The sequence below is a fragment of the Neopelma chrysocephalum genome, unplaced genomic scaffold, assembly GCF_003984885.1.
Source record: "Neopelma chrysocephalum unplaced genomic scaffold, ASM398488v2 Primary Assembly neopelma1_60, whole genome shotgun sequence".
Lineage (NCBI taxonomy): Eukaryota > Metazoa > Chordata > Aves > Passeriformes > Pipridae > Neopelma > Neopelma chrysocephalum.
Window position 1 is genome coordinate 17,755,556 of NW_020897715.1, and position 12,867 is coordinate 17,768,422.

A 12,867-nucleotide genomic window follows, 5' to 3' on the forward strand; every position below is an offset into this window, starting at 1 on the left:
TGTTGGTAAAGAAATGTTTCCTAATGTCCCTTGACGCAGCTTTGAACCATTCCCACGTGTCCATTCACTGGATTCCAGGAAGATGAGATCAGCACCTCCCTCTACTCTTCCCCTCCTAGGGAAGCTGCAGAGAGCAAGGGGGTTTCCCCTCAGCCTCCCTTTCTCCAAACCAGACAAGCCCGAAGTCCCCAGCTGCTCCTCACAACACATGCCTTCCAACCCTTCCACCAACTTTGTTGCGCTCCTCTGGGCACATTCAAGGACCTTCACGCCTCTCTGAAATCGTGGGGCTCAGAACTGCATCCAGCACTCTGTGTGAGGCCACACCAATGCTGAGCACAGTGGGATGATCCCCTCCGAGCGACTGATGATGCCGTGTTTGATGCTCCCCGGGATGTGGTTTGCCCACAGGGCTGCCCAGGCACACACTGCTGACTCACACTGAGCTGCTGCCCACCAGCGCCCCCAGGGCCCTCTCTACAGGGCACTCTCCAGCCACTCCTCTCCCACTTTATACTTGCACCTGGTGTTGCTCCATCTCAGGTGCAGAATCTGGCATTTGATTTGTTAAATTTCACACCATGAATCATTGCCTAATGCTTCAATCTGGCTAGATCCCTCTGCAAGGCCTCTTGTCCCTCAGACCTGCTCTTGTCCTCTAGATCTGCTCATCTCAGCAGTTGTATATTACCTGCAAAATAGTCCTGTCCTATTTCACAGAAGTGGCCCTAGAATTGAGCCCTGAGGAACACCTCTGGTGACCAGTCACCAATCAGATGTAGCCGTGTTCGCTACACCCTTTTGAGGGTTCTTCACCCAGTGCACAATGAAACCACTCATCCCACAGCTGGAAAACTTCCATCCAGAAGGATGTGTCCAGAAGTGACAGTATTAATAAACTTACTAAAATTCAGAAAATCTACATCCACTGCCTTCCCTTCATCCACTAGGCAGGTGACGTTATAGTAAAAGGATATCAAATTGACTAAACAGGAGTTTCTTCCCCTTGTGAAACCGTGTTGACTGTGACTGATGATTGCATTGGTCTTGAAGTGCCCTTCAATAGTACCCAGTATGATCTGCTCCATAATTTTCCCAGGTATTGAGGTTAGACTAACATGTCTGTAGATCCCCCGGTCTTCCCTCACACCTTTCTTGGAGATTGGAATAACACTGGCTGGCTTCCAATCAGAAGGGACCTACCCAGACTCTCAAGACCTTTGCTAGATGATCAAGAGAGGTTCTGCCATAACATCCCCTAGCTCCTTCATATCTCTGGGGTGAAACCCACCAGGCCCCATGGACTTGTGAATATTCAGTGATACCGCTGGTCCCTTACAGTTTCAGTGTTCACAAATTGAAAGTTACTGTTCCCACACTCATGGTCCTCCAACTCAGGGCACTGGGCAGTCCAAAGTCTACCATTATTATTAAAGACATGGCAAAAATCACCTTGAATGCCTCTGCTTTTTCTTCATGCCTACTAGTCAGGTGACCATCTTCAACAAATATCACTGAAAATCTTAAACTCAACCATTTCATGATCACTGTGGCCAAGACAGCCTCCTACCATCACATGTCCCATAAGTCTTTATTCACAAACAGCAAGTCTAGGAGGGCATCCTTCATAGGTGTCTCACTGAGTATCAGTGACAAGAAGTTATCTCCTACAAACTTCAGGAATTTCCTAGATCTTCTCATCTCAGCAATTTGTTATTCCAAGTTGATATCTGGGAATTTGAAATATTCCATAAGGACAAGGGCTACTGATGCAGAGATTTCTCTAAAGTGCCTATAGAATAACTCATCAGTGCTTATCACATTGGAAATTCTCAAACACTATGGCATGAATTACATCCAGGAGGTGGCTGCAGCTCATGTGTGTCTGGAATAGGAAGATGCTCTACTGCTAAATGTTTATTAATAGTATTTAGTTTGGAAGATTGGGCCAACAAGAATTTCGTGAGGTTTGACAAAGATAAATGTAAAGTCATGCAGGGATGGACTAACCCTAAGCAGCAGTACAGGCTGGAGTCTGATTGACTGGGATGCAGCTCTGCTGAAATAGCCTTGGTGGACATGATGAACAGGAAGCTCAACAGGAGTCAGCAGTGTGTCCTTGAAGCAATAAAGGCAAATCGTGTCCTGGGCTGCACCGGTAAGAGCGTAGTCAACAGATCAAGGGGTGGGATTGTTCTATGCAGCACTTGTTAGGACACACTTGTAATATTGTGTACAGTTCTGGTCCCCCCAGTTTGGGTATGGTCTGAAAAACTGGATATGGTCTGGTGAATTGCCACCAAGATGCTTTGAGGGTTGGTGAATTTTGACAACTTAAGAGGCTGGATTTGTACAGCCTAGAGGAGAGAAGGCTTGGGCAGATGGTGAGTGTCTACTTACAGTTTTCCAGCAGTGGTAGGTGGTTATGGAGTAGTAAGTAGTTGTAGTAGTTACTACAGAGTAATAGGTAGTTAAGAGAGAGGAGGGAGGTAGTCTTCATGAGGGTACATGGTGACAGGACAACAGGCAATAGGAAAAAGGGTAAATGCTAATGGATATAAGAAAAAAAAGTCTTTAATGTGAAAAGAGCAAAATGCAATTACTTGCCCACAGAATTGGAGGAATCCTCTTGGCTGGAAATATTCAAGACACAGCTGAGTCTAAGGCCCAGCTTTGAATAAGGGGTTGGACCAGATCATCTGCCCTTCCAGCCTAGACTTGTCAATATTTTTATGTTTTGAATATTTTCTCCTCATAATTGCCTTTTTTGACTGCTGACAGATAAAGGACCTTTAGGTCTGATTGTTATCCATTCTTTGCTGTCAAGAGAATTCCTTGAAGATGGCAGACTTAATATCCACATAAGGGGGAGGAAGTAAGGATTCTGGTGTGTAGCATGTCATTTTGCAAAACTATCATTTAAATCAAAACTATAATTTCCATTTCAGGGTTGCCTGGTGTTGAGAACATCTTGACTTCTAAGGAAGATTTGACAAAACTGTTTTCACAGCCTCTCTTCACAGGAATAATGACTAACCCATGGTGGAATCTGCACGTGTTGGTACTAACAGGAACTTCCTTCTAACCAATGTAGCTGGTGGTTGTTAGAACCATTCCTTAGAGATAAAAGATTTATATCTGACTGATTTGAGGAGGTAATTAAAATTATTCTTCCTATTTGTCCTCCATTTCCTCCTGTCCTTGCCTTGATTCAGTGCTCATCTGATCTCTTTCTGAGCAAGCCCAGCCAACTCAGCTAGTGGGAAAGTATTTACATTTTTCCAGAGTGAATTTAGTGGGTGGAATCTAGTTTCCAAAGTATCATCTAACCAAAGTATCATCTAACCACTAGTTCTGCATTAAAGGGAGGCAATGGGAATGCATAGTAGAGTGGTGGATGAAAAGGGAGGAAGAGTGGATGATTTCCAGGGCTGCAGTGGCTGTCATTTGACCAGGTCAGCTCAAACCAGTGGAGTAGAAGGAAATTCTTCCTTCTTTGATGGAGTAAGTCTCACAGAAAGGTGTAGAATCTAAGACCCATCTTGTACTCAGCAAATCCTGTTAGTTAGATCAGGGATTTCCAGCTCAGCCTGATGACTTTAGGCAACTCCCAGCTCTGGTACATTCACTGACTACTGTTGAATCCCCCCAACAATCTGATCATTGGTTGAATCCTCCTAGTAAGTACCTACAGAAGGTACTTATGCTTCTTTTTGCTGTGTGGAGGGAGCTGAGGCACTTTGCTTGTCTGCGCATTCTCCTGTGGGGAGTAGGCACTGCTTTGAGGCTAGATCTTTTTGCTAAGTTAGGAGGAAGTCAGAAAGGTGAAAACATTCTTTGTTATTTGGTGGAAAACTACCTTGGTGATTAGAAAGGGTGTATTTGATTTGTGGATAGATAGAAAGATGTCGGGTTTGCTGAAAATCTGTATAGTAGTTTTGACTGGTGCACCATTTTAAAAAATGTTAATAGACATAGATATGAAATATCAGGATGAAAAAGGCTAGAAATTGTAGGTGTCTTTGCTGCGTTAATTGTTGCTTGTATTATTTCAGTTTATTTCTGTTGAGGTCCAGAGTTCAGTAACTCCTGTAGATTTTACACATGGAGTTCACAGATGACTGTGCTGAATATTTAGGAATTATTTTTATTCATTTACCTGAATGCATAAAACAACAATACTGTACAATGCAGCTGTGAATGCATTAGTTGAACATGTTTATGGATGTGATATGGGCTGCATTGTGCGTCTAAGGATACAAAGGAGGATGAACCACTATGAACTAACCTTTGCAATATGTTTTCTAGCAACACAATTCTACATGAGGCCTTTTGGCATTTCTGAAAGACTTCTGAAATTTTAAGGTCTGCTGTTTTGATTCTCTGCATAGTCTGGTTCAGACTGTCATTGGTTACAGTGTGTGGGGATCCATAACAAAGAAAAAAATTATCACACAGCTTCGTCAAGAAGTCTTTGGTGATGAAAAGATTCAGAAAATGCAGAGGGGCTCAGGAAAGGCCTGAGACATCACTATGCAGGGTTTGTTAAACAAGGTGTTGAAGTCAGGGAGAGTAAACAAGGACATTTGTACTGCCATCCTAAACTGTCTCCCTTTCATGTGCAGAAGAGATTTTTTTTTTACTGAAAGCTTTTTGTTCTGTTGTTCAGTCATGCTGTGGGGACCTTCATTTAACAGTAGATCTCTTTAGTTAAGACCATGGATTTCCTTTTTTGTTTTTAATTCTTTCTCTGTTTCTTCCAGTATCTTCTTGTCCCCCTCTAGGAAGCATTTCACCTTTCCCCTGTTTCATCTCACTATCTACTCAACCTCCTGCCCTGACTGCTACTAATTAACTTAGTACCTACAGTAAGCTCACTTATCAGCTTGGTATGCAGAGAAGCTTGCTTTATTCCCAAGGGCCTGTGACGTACATACCACTGCACGATTAATCTCATGGTAATCGCTAAGTCTATTCTTCCCCATAACCTTGTCCTGAAGCAATTTCTGAGAACCTGAGCAAGTACTGGGGACAAAGTGCTACTGAACCACTTTTCCTGTCTTGTCTACCTCTCCTCTTGTCTCCTAGGTTTTGCTTAGTCACCTTTGCGACTAAGCAAAATGCATCATTGCATTGTATCTACAGAGACCACAGGGCAGCCATGACCTCTGGTTTATATGTTTCTGGTCAGTACAATGTCTTAGGCAGGAGAAAGCAAAACCCCAAAGAAAGCAAAATGCCAATGCTTGGGTATTCAAAAAATGTGTGTAACTTTGAGAAAACCAGTTGTTTGACCTGCATAGCTGAATGTTCATACATTTCTTGGGAGATGGCAATCTCTTTTTGTCTTCCAGCTTATTCCAGTTCTTATAGGACAATGGTTGAAAGTTATCATATGTGTAGTCACTTGTGTGGTGGGGTTTTTTGGCATGGCTGTCTTCTACCTGTAGTAGCTGGGCTGTGGTCACAGAAGGACTGATATTACAAGAAGAGCTTCTACTGCTGCTATTAATTCCTCAGCTGTCTGAAGGATAAATGAAAAGCATAAATCTACAGAGAACAAGTCAGAGACACTTGTTATGTTGTGCAGAACTAATGGATTTCTCTTTGCTGAAAGTGAGGAGTCACGTTCAAGATGAGAAGTGTTTCCAGGGCTGTCTGCACACCTAAAATTCCTATGTATTTAAAATTAACAAAGCAGCACCTCCTTGTCTGCCAGGAGAAGAACAAGTAACAAGCATTTGCCAAGATTTTATGAGGGTTTTTATCTCCTCTTATAACCTTTTAAATTCACTTACATCAAGTTTTGCTTTTTTTCTGGAAAAAAAACACAAGAAAGCAAATGTAAGAAGCTTCCTTATCTTTTTATTCTGAGTTCTCTTTAGAGTAAGGGCTTTGTGAGGTTTCATTAGCATTGGTAAAACTTCGTGCATCTGATTTAGTTTGATGATAGAGCCCAACCTGGTCTAAATTATTTACTTTTTGTAGGAGGACTTTCTACACTTGTGTAGAATCTCTGCACACCACAGTACTTCTACTGATGAAAAATCAGTTGTTACTGTATTTGGGATGTAAATTGGCAGTATGCAGTTCTTTGAAGGAATCCACTCTGGTGACTGCAATGCTACTAAATGGAACACTACAATGACCTCTCCTCTTTTGCTAATTTAGAGCTCCTAATGTGCATCAGACAGAGGAGGAGATGTCTGGTGGTGATCACTGAAGGTGAAGAAGAACGAGAGTAGTTAAGATCCTACTGCTAGAATATGGTGAAAGAATTAAATGGAATACTTAGTGTGGAAAGACCAAATGAGCAGAAAAAAATAGTTGCAAGATGAAATTAAGGAATCAATTAAGAATAGTTAAAAGAACACAGTAAGATCACTTGCTATCATTCTGGACTGTACTAGGTGTCTCTGGAAATAAGAGAAAATAAAACCTGTAGATGCTGAACTGCTTTTTGACAGAACGTTCTTTTCTCTAGACATGATTGCACCATTCTAAAACAGGAAAGTTTTCAGGCAAAGGACATGAGATGCAGTGAGAAAAGTTAATGTGTAATTGCCACAGAATTTCTGTTCCTTATCTTCCTCCCTGGTCCTAGTGACATATTCTTGCTGCTTATGTTGCCAAACCTGTTATACACTGGAACCCTCTCTGACATGTTCTGAATTGCTAACAAGGCATAAACAAGTAAAAAGGAAAAAAGTGCTATTTTCTCTTGTGTTAGTAAATCAACAGTCACAAAAATATGCAGGAAGTGCCAGTACAGCCACAGGAGAAGAGAAAGGACCTCATGGCCTATTCCTGTGTTGAAGAAAGGTGGATGCCCTTTTCCTTTCAACAGCATTAGATGGTTCTGCTAGGGAACCACACCTGAAATATTTGGGAATTACCACTCAGCATTAAAATATAGTCTCCTTGGGTTGGAATTCACCAACTATCCAACTCACTGTGATACTAAATAATTGGGGACTAAAATGTAATAGGCGTGAGAGGAGTAAAAGAGGCTGAAGCTCCTGTCACAGAATGCAGATTCCTGAGCAGGAATTTGGCATCATTTGCTGTCACTGGTGGGACCCACCGTGTCTCTCCATGAGGTGTTCTTACATTCCTATTGTATAGAGCTGCACTTTCTTCAGATTCTTTCAGTAAAGAGAGGGGGGAAGAATGGAGGAGGTGTTGCCAGGCAAAGAGATCACTTGACTATTTTATTGATGAGCTGTGCTTTGGAGAAAAAGAGTACACTGCTGTTATTGGTACTGGTCCCCTCTCTAAGCGTTGTGCCTTATAGCAAACGCAGTGCAGAATCCCACATGCTCCTTGGTGCCTATTCTCAGCCTAAGGTGCCCATAGTCTAAAGCAAATGTGACAAAGACACAGAACAACAATTCAAGTATGGAAGGCCAGAGAGAGATAACTTAGTCAAAAAAAGAAAAAAAAGAAAGAAAAGAAAAATCAGTAAAATCTATTTTAATAAAGATAGTTTTTGCCTGAAAACTATATGTATAACTGGGATCCTTTTTTTTACTTCATTAGATATCTTCCATTCAAAGACAATACCGTTTGTTTCAGCCTAGTTTTATCACTAGTTTTCACTACACTTTGCTCCAGCCTTGTGCCATAAAGGCAGCACACCTCGGAGAGAGGAAACTCAATCTGGTTCCTTTTTCTGCCTCAGGAAAAATGGGTGTTACATTTCAGTTACATCCCTGCAAACAGGCATTCACAGGGGTCAGTGAAAGAGCAAATATGCTATTTTATGAAAGTAAATAGTCACATGAGCTGAAAAGACCGTAGCTTCTATCTTGGCCTGGTTCCTCAACATGCAAGCTGCTAGTTTATTTAGTGATACATACAGGTTTTGTCCAGTTCTGGCATGGATTTGCATTCCTAATAGACACTGCCAAATTAGCAAGAGCACATCATAATGCATTTCTGGTATGTGCCATTGTCATGCCTTATAGTATTGCAGTTTGTACGGCATCTGAATTGTTATTCTGGTACATTCTAGCATGGCATTGTGACAATGTTTCGGATGTTTGTTCCTGTTGAGGGAAATTACTGTTTTCAAGGTCAGCCATCAACTGCAGGGACAGCATCATAGAGCACTGTGCCACATCACTGCCAGTCCAGCCTACTCTTTGTAAATCAGTGCTGTGAAAGCAGTACACCATTTTGCTTTCTCCTGAGACGGTAGCAGTGGTGATTACTGCAACTCCTATTGTTTATAAAGGGGAACTCTGTGTTATCAAGGCTTCTGTTGCTGAGAGATAGCTTTCTTGTTCACTGTAGGCAAGTAAAAATCAGGACACTCAATACATGGAATTAACTGTATATCTGGTTGAACTGATGGCTTTGAGAATTTATTAATGGTGAAAACTGTGCAAGTCTGATGCTTCCATGAGAAAGTGCTGACTAGTTGCAAAGGGTCTTTCTGTGAAAATGAGAAGATTGCCATTGAAGGGAGAATTTCAGGATAGAGTGGTCACAGTTCATGGCCATCTGTGTTGGACTGAACTCATATTTGATGCCAATGATGATCCATGAAATTGTGCCTCTGTTTCTTGGGAAGAGTTTTCAAGTTTACTGACTATTGGCAACCTCTGATTCATAAAGCTGTTCTGTGAAATCCCTTGCTGACGAAAAAATGTCAGAGTGATTCAGGGGACAGTGTTTACTATTTGAAAAGCTCTCAGTGACAGTCATTGCATGAGAGATCATAGTTCTAGTTGAAGAGACTTCTTTGAATATATTGGAACTACTGATGAGCTATATATTCTTGTCCACTGATGAGGTATATATTCTTGTCCACTGCCTCCTCTGTTCCTCCCTTCTTCCTCCAAATTTTGTCTCGCTCGATTAAAAAAAAAAAGGGATAATAGTCTTTTGTAACAGAGTCACTGTTACACAACCCTTTACTTCTCACACTTGAATTTGTGGCAGTATGTGACACCCAGATCTCTCACAAGTTTCCAGTCTACACCTGCTTGAGATCCTGCTTGAGGTTAATATTGAAAAAGTCTCCAAGCGTCCATTAATATTGATGAAGTTGCCAAGTCTGTGATACATAGTGGTGCTGCTTATACTCAGATTCCCCTGCTTATCAAGCTACTCAGCAACAACTTTGACCATCATCAAGACTTCCTAAACTTTCTACTTCAGCCACTGCTATAGGATGTACGTTTGGCCATCTGAAGAAAAGATAAAGAGCCTCCACGATGAGAGCTGACTCCTCTGCTTCCTTGGCAATATTATGTTCACCTGCTGTTCTTAAAAGATATTTACAGAGCAGCATGAGGAATGTATGGATGTGAAGTGACTTATACAATTTCTTAGGAGCGCTGTAAAGGCCAAATGATGCACTGATCTCTATTTATGCAAAATCCCTGACAAGTGTTTGCTTATATTGAGGACTACAGCTTCCTGCATCTCTTGCTTCTGCTTGCTGCTTTCCCCTTGCCAACCCTACCTTGAAGTGTCCTTCCATGTCAGTCCAGCTACAGTGAACTTTGTTAAGCCTGTCTCATAATTTTTAAAATTCTGAACCTCAAGTATATGAAACTGGCAACATGAGTATCTACCATATCAACACACTTCATTATGGGGCTGGAGAAGGCAGAAATATGTTCATTTCCATGCAAGGTATATCTTATTTAATGTAATAAAGAACAAAATATGACTCATTAAAACACTTCTAGAGATCTTTTCAGATATTATTTTTATGCTCTTACTTTGTATTTTATGAATTTGCAGGCTGAATATTTTTTCTTACAAGTTGTGTTGAAACTGGTAGGTCAAACAAGCAGTGTAGAATCTGACTGTAAACGTTTCCAAACAAAACAAAGACAAAATCAAGGCTTCTTATTAATTGTGGCTCTCTAAATGGAGAAGTTTTGGCTAGAAATTGCCATAGTAAGAGGTTTTTGTGGTAGGTCAGTTTTTTTGTGGTAGGTCAGTAAGAGACAACTGGAGTGGAACAGCTTGAAGAATATGTAGAGAAGGGTGGAAATCAAACCTGATATTCTCCAGATTACTACTATATGTATATAATTGCATGAGTCAAGGGGAAAAGAAATGACTGTTTTGGGGTGATAGATGAAATACTGATATTATAAAAAACAAGGCTGTGATTAGCTTATTCCCCACATTTGACATGCCTATGCAAAACTCTTCAGGATGAGAGAGTAACTGATTGTTCTTGCTGTTCCTAAAGTCTCTGGTTTAGCTGTTGACCCTTCTGAGTTCTCTTCATAGCACTCACACCAAGCCAGATGGGCTGGTTAGTTATGCAGATAACACAGTGTAAATATTTACTGCCTAATAAATCTAACTTTCCTGATTTTGGTAAAGTCTCACTATTGATTATAGTTCTGCCTTTCATTCTACAAATATATTTGCATCAGTTATATAAATATATTTATCAATTCTTAATATTCTTTGAGAAGGAAGTAAACATCTTGTCCTCCTTTCATTGCATTTTAGTTTGTGCAGCTCTACTTGGTGTTAGAAGATTGCTGGATTTTCTCTATTCTCAGTTTTATGTGTCACCAAAACATTGCTGGCATTCTTTATTTCAGGTCTGCAATTTACAGAAGACCACTTGCTGCCTGAGAATGGCTGAATGCTTTTTATCCCATGCTGTGCTGGTTTTGGCTGGTTTTGGTAGAATTAATTTTCTTCGAAGTACCTTGTATGAGGCTGTGGGTTGGATTTGTGCTAGAAACAGTGTTGATAATTTAGAGATGTTTTAGTCAATTGCTGAGCAGTACTTGCACAGAGTCAAGGCCTTTTCGGCTTCTCACCTCACACCACCAGCAAGGAGACTGGAGATGCACAAGGAGCTGGAAGTGGACACAGCCCGGATAGCTAAGCCCAGCTGGCCAAAGGGATATTCCACACCATTTGGTGTCATGCTTAGTATATAAAGCTGGGGGAAGAAGGAGGAAGGGAGGGACATTCAGTGTGATGGTGTTTGTCTTCCCAAGTAACCACAATGCATGAGGGAGCCCTGCTGTTCTGGGAATGGCTGAACACCTGCTTGCCCATGGAAAGTGGTGAATGAATTCCTTGTTTTGCTTTGCTTGTGTATGCAGACTTTCCTTTACCTATTAACTGTCTTTATCTTAACCCATGTGTTTTCTCACTCTTACCCTTTTGATTCCCTTCCCCACCCCCTTTCAGGGAAGTGAGTGAGCTGATTTCACTGCAATCTATTAGGATTTTTTTTTAATTGTAGCAGTTTAGCTCCCTGCAGCCTAGGAATTTTACTGGATTCTTACTAACTAAGGTGCTTTATGCAGGCTGATTTTCCAGTGGTGCTGTTTGTCCTCTTAGTGCTCTCCAGGCCAGTGAGGTGCTTAACAAAGTGGCCACAAAATCATTTTTCCTTATTTTTTTAATTTAAATTTGATGTAGAAACACTATTTTGTGAGAAATGTTGTCTGACAGTACTCCAAAAAGTTTAGGGAGCACTTCTTTGTAATAAGTAAACTTGAAGCCTGTTTTTACTGCAGGGCTGATAAACAGAATATATGTATTTTATAAACATATGTGTATCTATACTGTACAGCCCACACATGCCATGTGGAACCATATCCTACTGTGATATGTACTGTACAAACACATTAGGACATGTTTTTAGCCATTCACAGAAGCAAAATGTTCCCCACATTCTTCACTGGTAGATTTTCTGGGTATTTGGAGTTAGTGTGTGGTTCCTATGTGGTAGACACTTTCTTACTGAATATCATGAAGTGATTCTTTTTCAGTCATTGTATAGGCCAAGTATTTGTCAAAGTAAGTGTTGACTGTTCTTGGCTGTTGTACACATACTACTGGACCCTCCTTATTCTCTATGTGTCCTTTTTGGTTAACAAATAAATGATCCATTATTTTGTCTCCTAATGCTTTGCATAAACCAACCATCTTTACCGCTTTCCAGGTGGCCTGTCATCGTGGAATAATTGGTAGGTGCTTTTTGATGAAATTCTGTTGAGGAATTAATTGTGAACAGTCTGCATGTTGTTTGTTTACTGTCCTGATTCCTGTTAGTAACAATGTCCTCCTCTTTCCATGACTGAGAAAGGCATTGTATCACAGGCTTTTCTTTTATTGACGAACATTAAGAAGGAAAGGGGAAGCAAGGAGACAGTTCCTGTAACTGAGGCTCTGATCTCTGATTCAGGTAATCTCAGATCAAATTCCAGTTGTTACAAACCCTTCAGCTGTGACTTTAAGCAAATCTCTTCACTGCAGGTGTTTCCGAGAACATTTTCTTTTAGAATGGGGACCTTCGCAAGTAGGGCTGAGATTTTTCCCGGGCTATCATCTCGCATCCTTTTTCAATTGAAAAAATAAACAGAAATGTTACACTGAAGTACAAATGTTTCACCGAAGTACACAATTTCCTAATATTTCAGGTGTTAACCAGGTCCAACAAATTATCAGCACGACTCCTCTGCCCCCACCCCGCCTGTATTTACAAGCGAGCCAGGGGCGTAAGCCCTGTCGGGTCTCACCTACACGCTCCGGGCACGGCAGCCTGTTTGTGGGCGTCCCGGTCCCGCTCCCGGTCCCGCTCCGCAGTGAATCGTGCCGTCCACACTAATCAGCATCGGCTCCCATTATTAAAGGGGCCGCCGCATCGTTCTCATTTCCCAGAGGAGGGGGCTGCTGCCAGTGGAGGGGGGCCTGAGTGTCCTGTTCCCGGGGATTCCCCAGCTTGGGTTGGTCTGACAGGAGCCGTTCCCGCCACTCTTTGAGCTGAGGGCTGCTTTAACTCTTTCTCTGCCCTTCACAGTTGCAGAAGATGTTTGTGGGGAATAATCCCAGCTGGTTCAGATTATCTGGACAAAGAAATTGAGA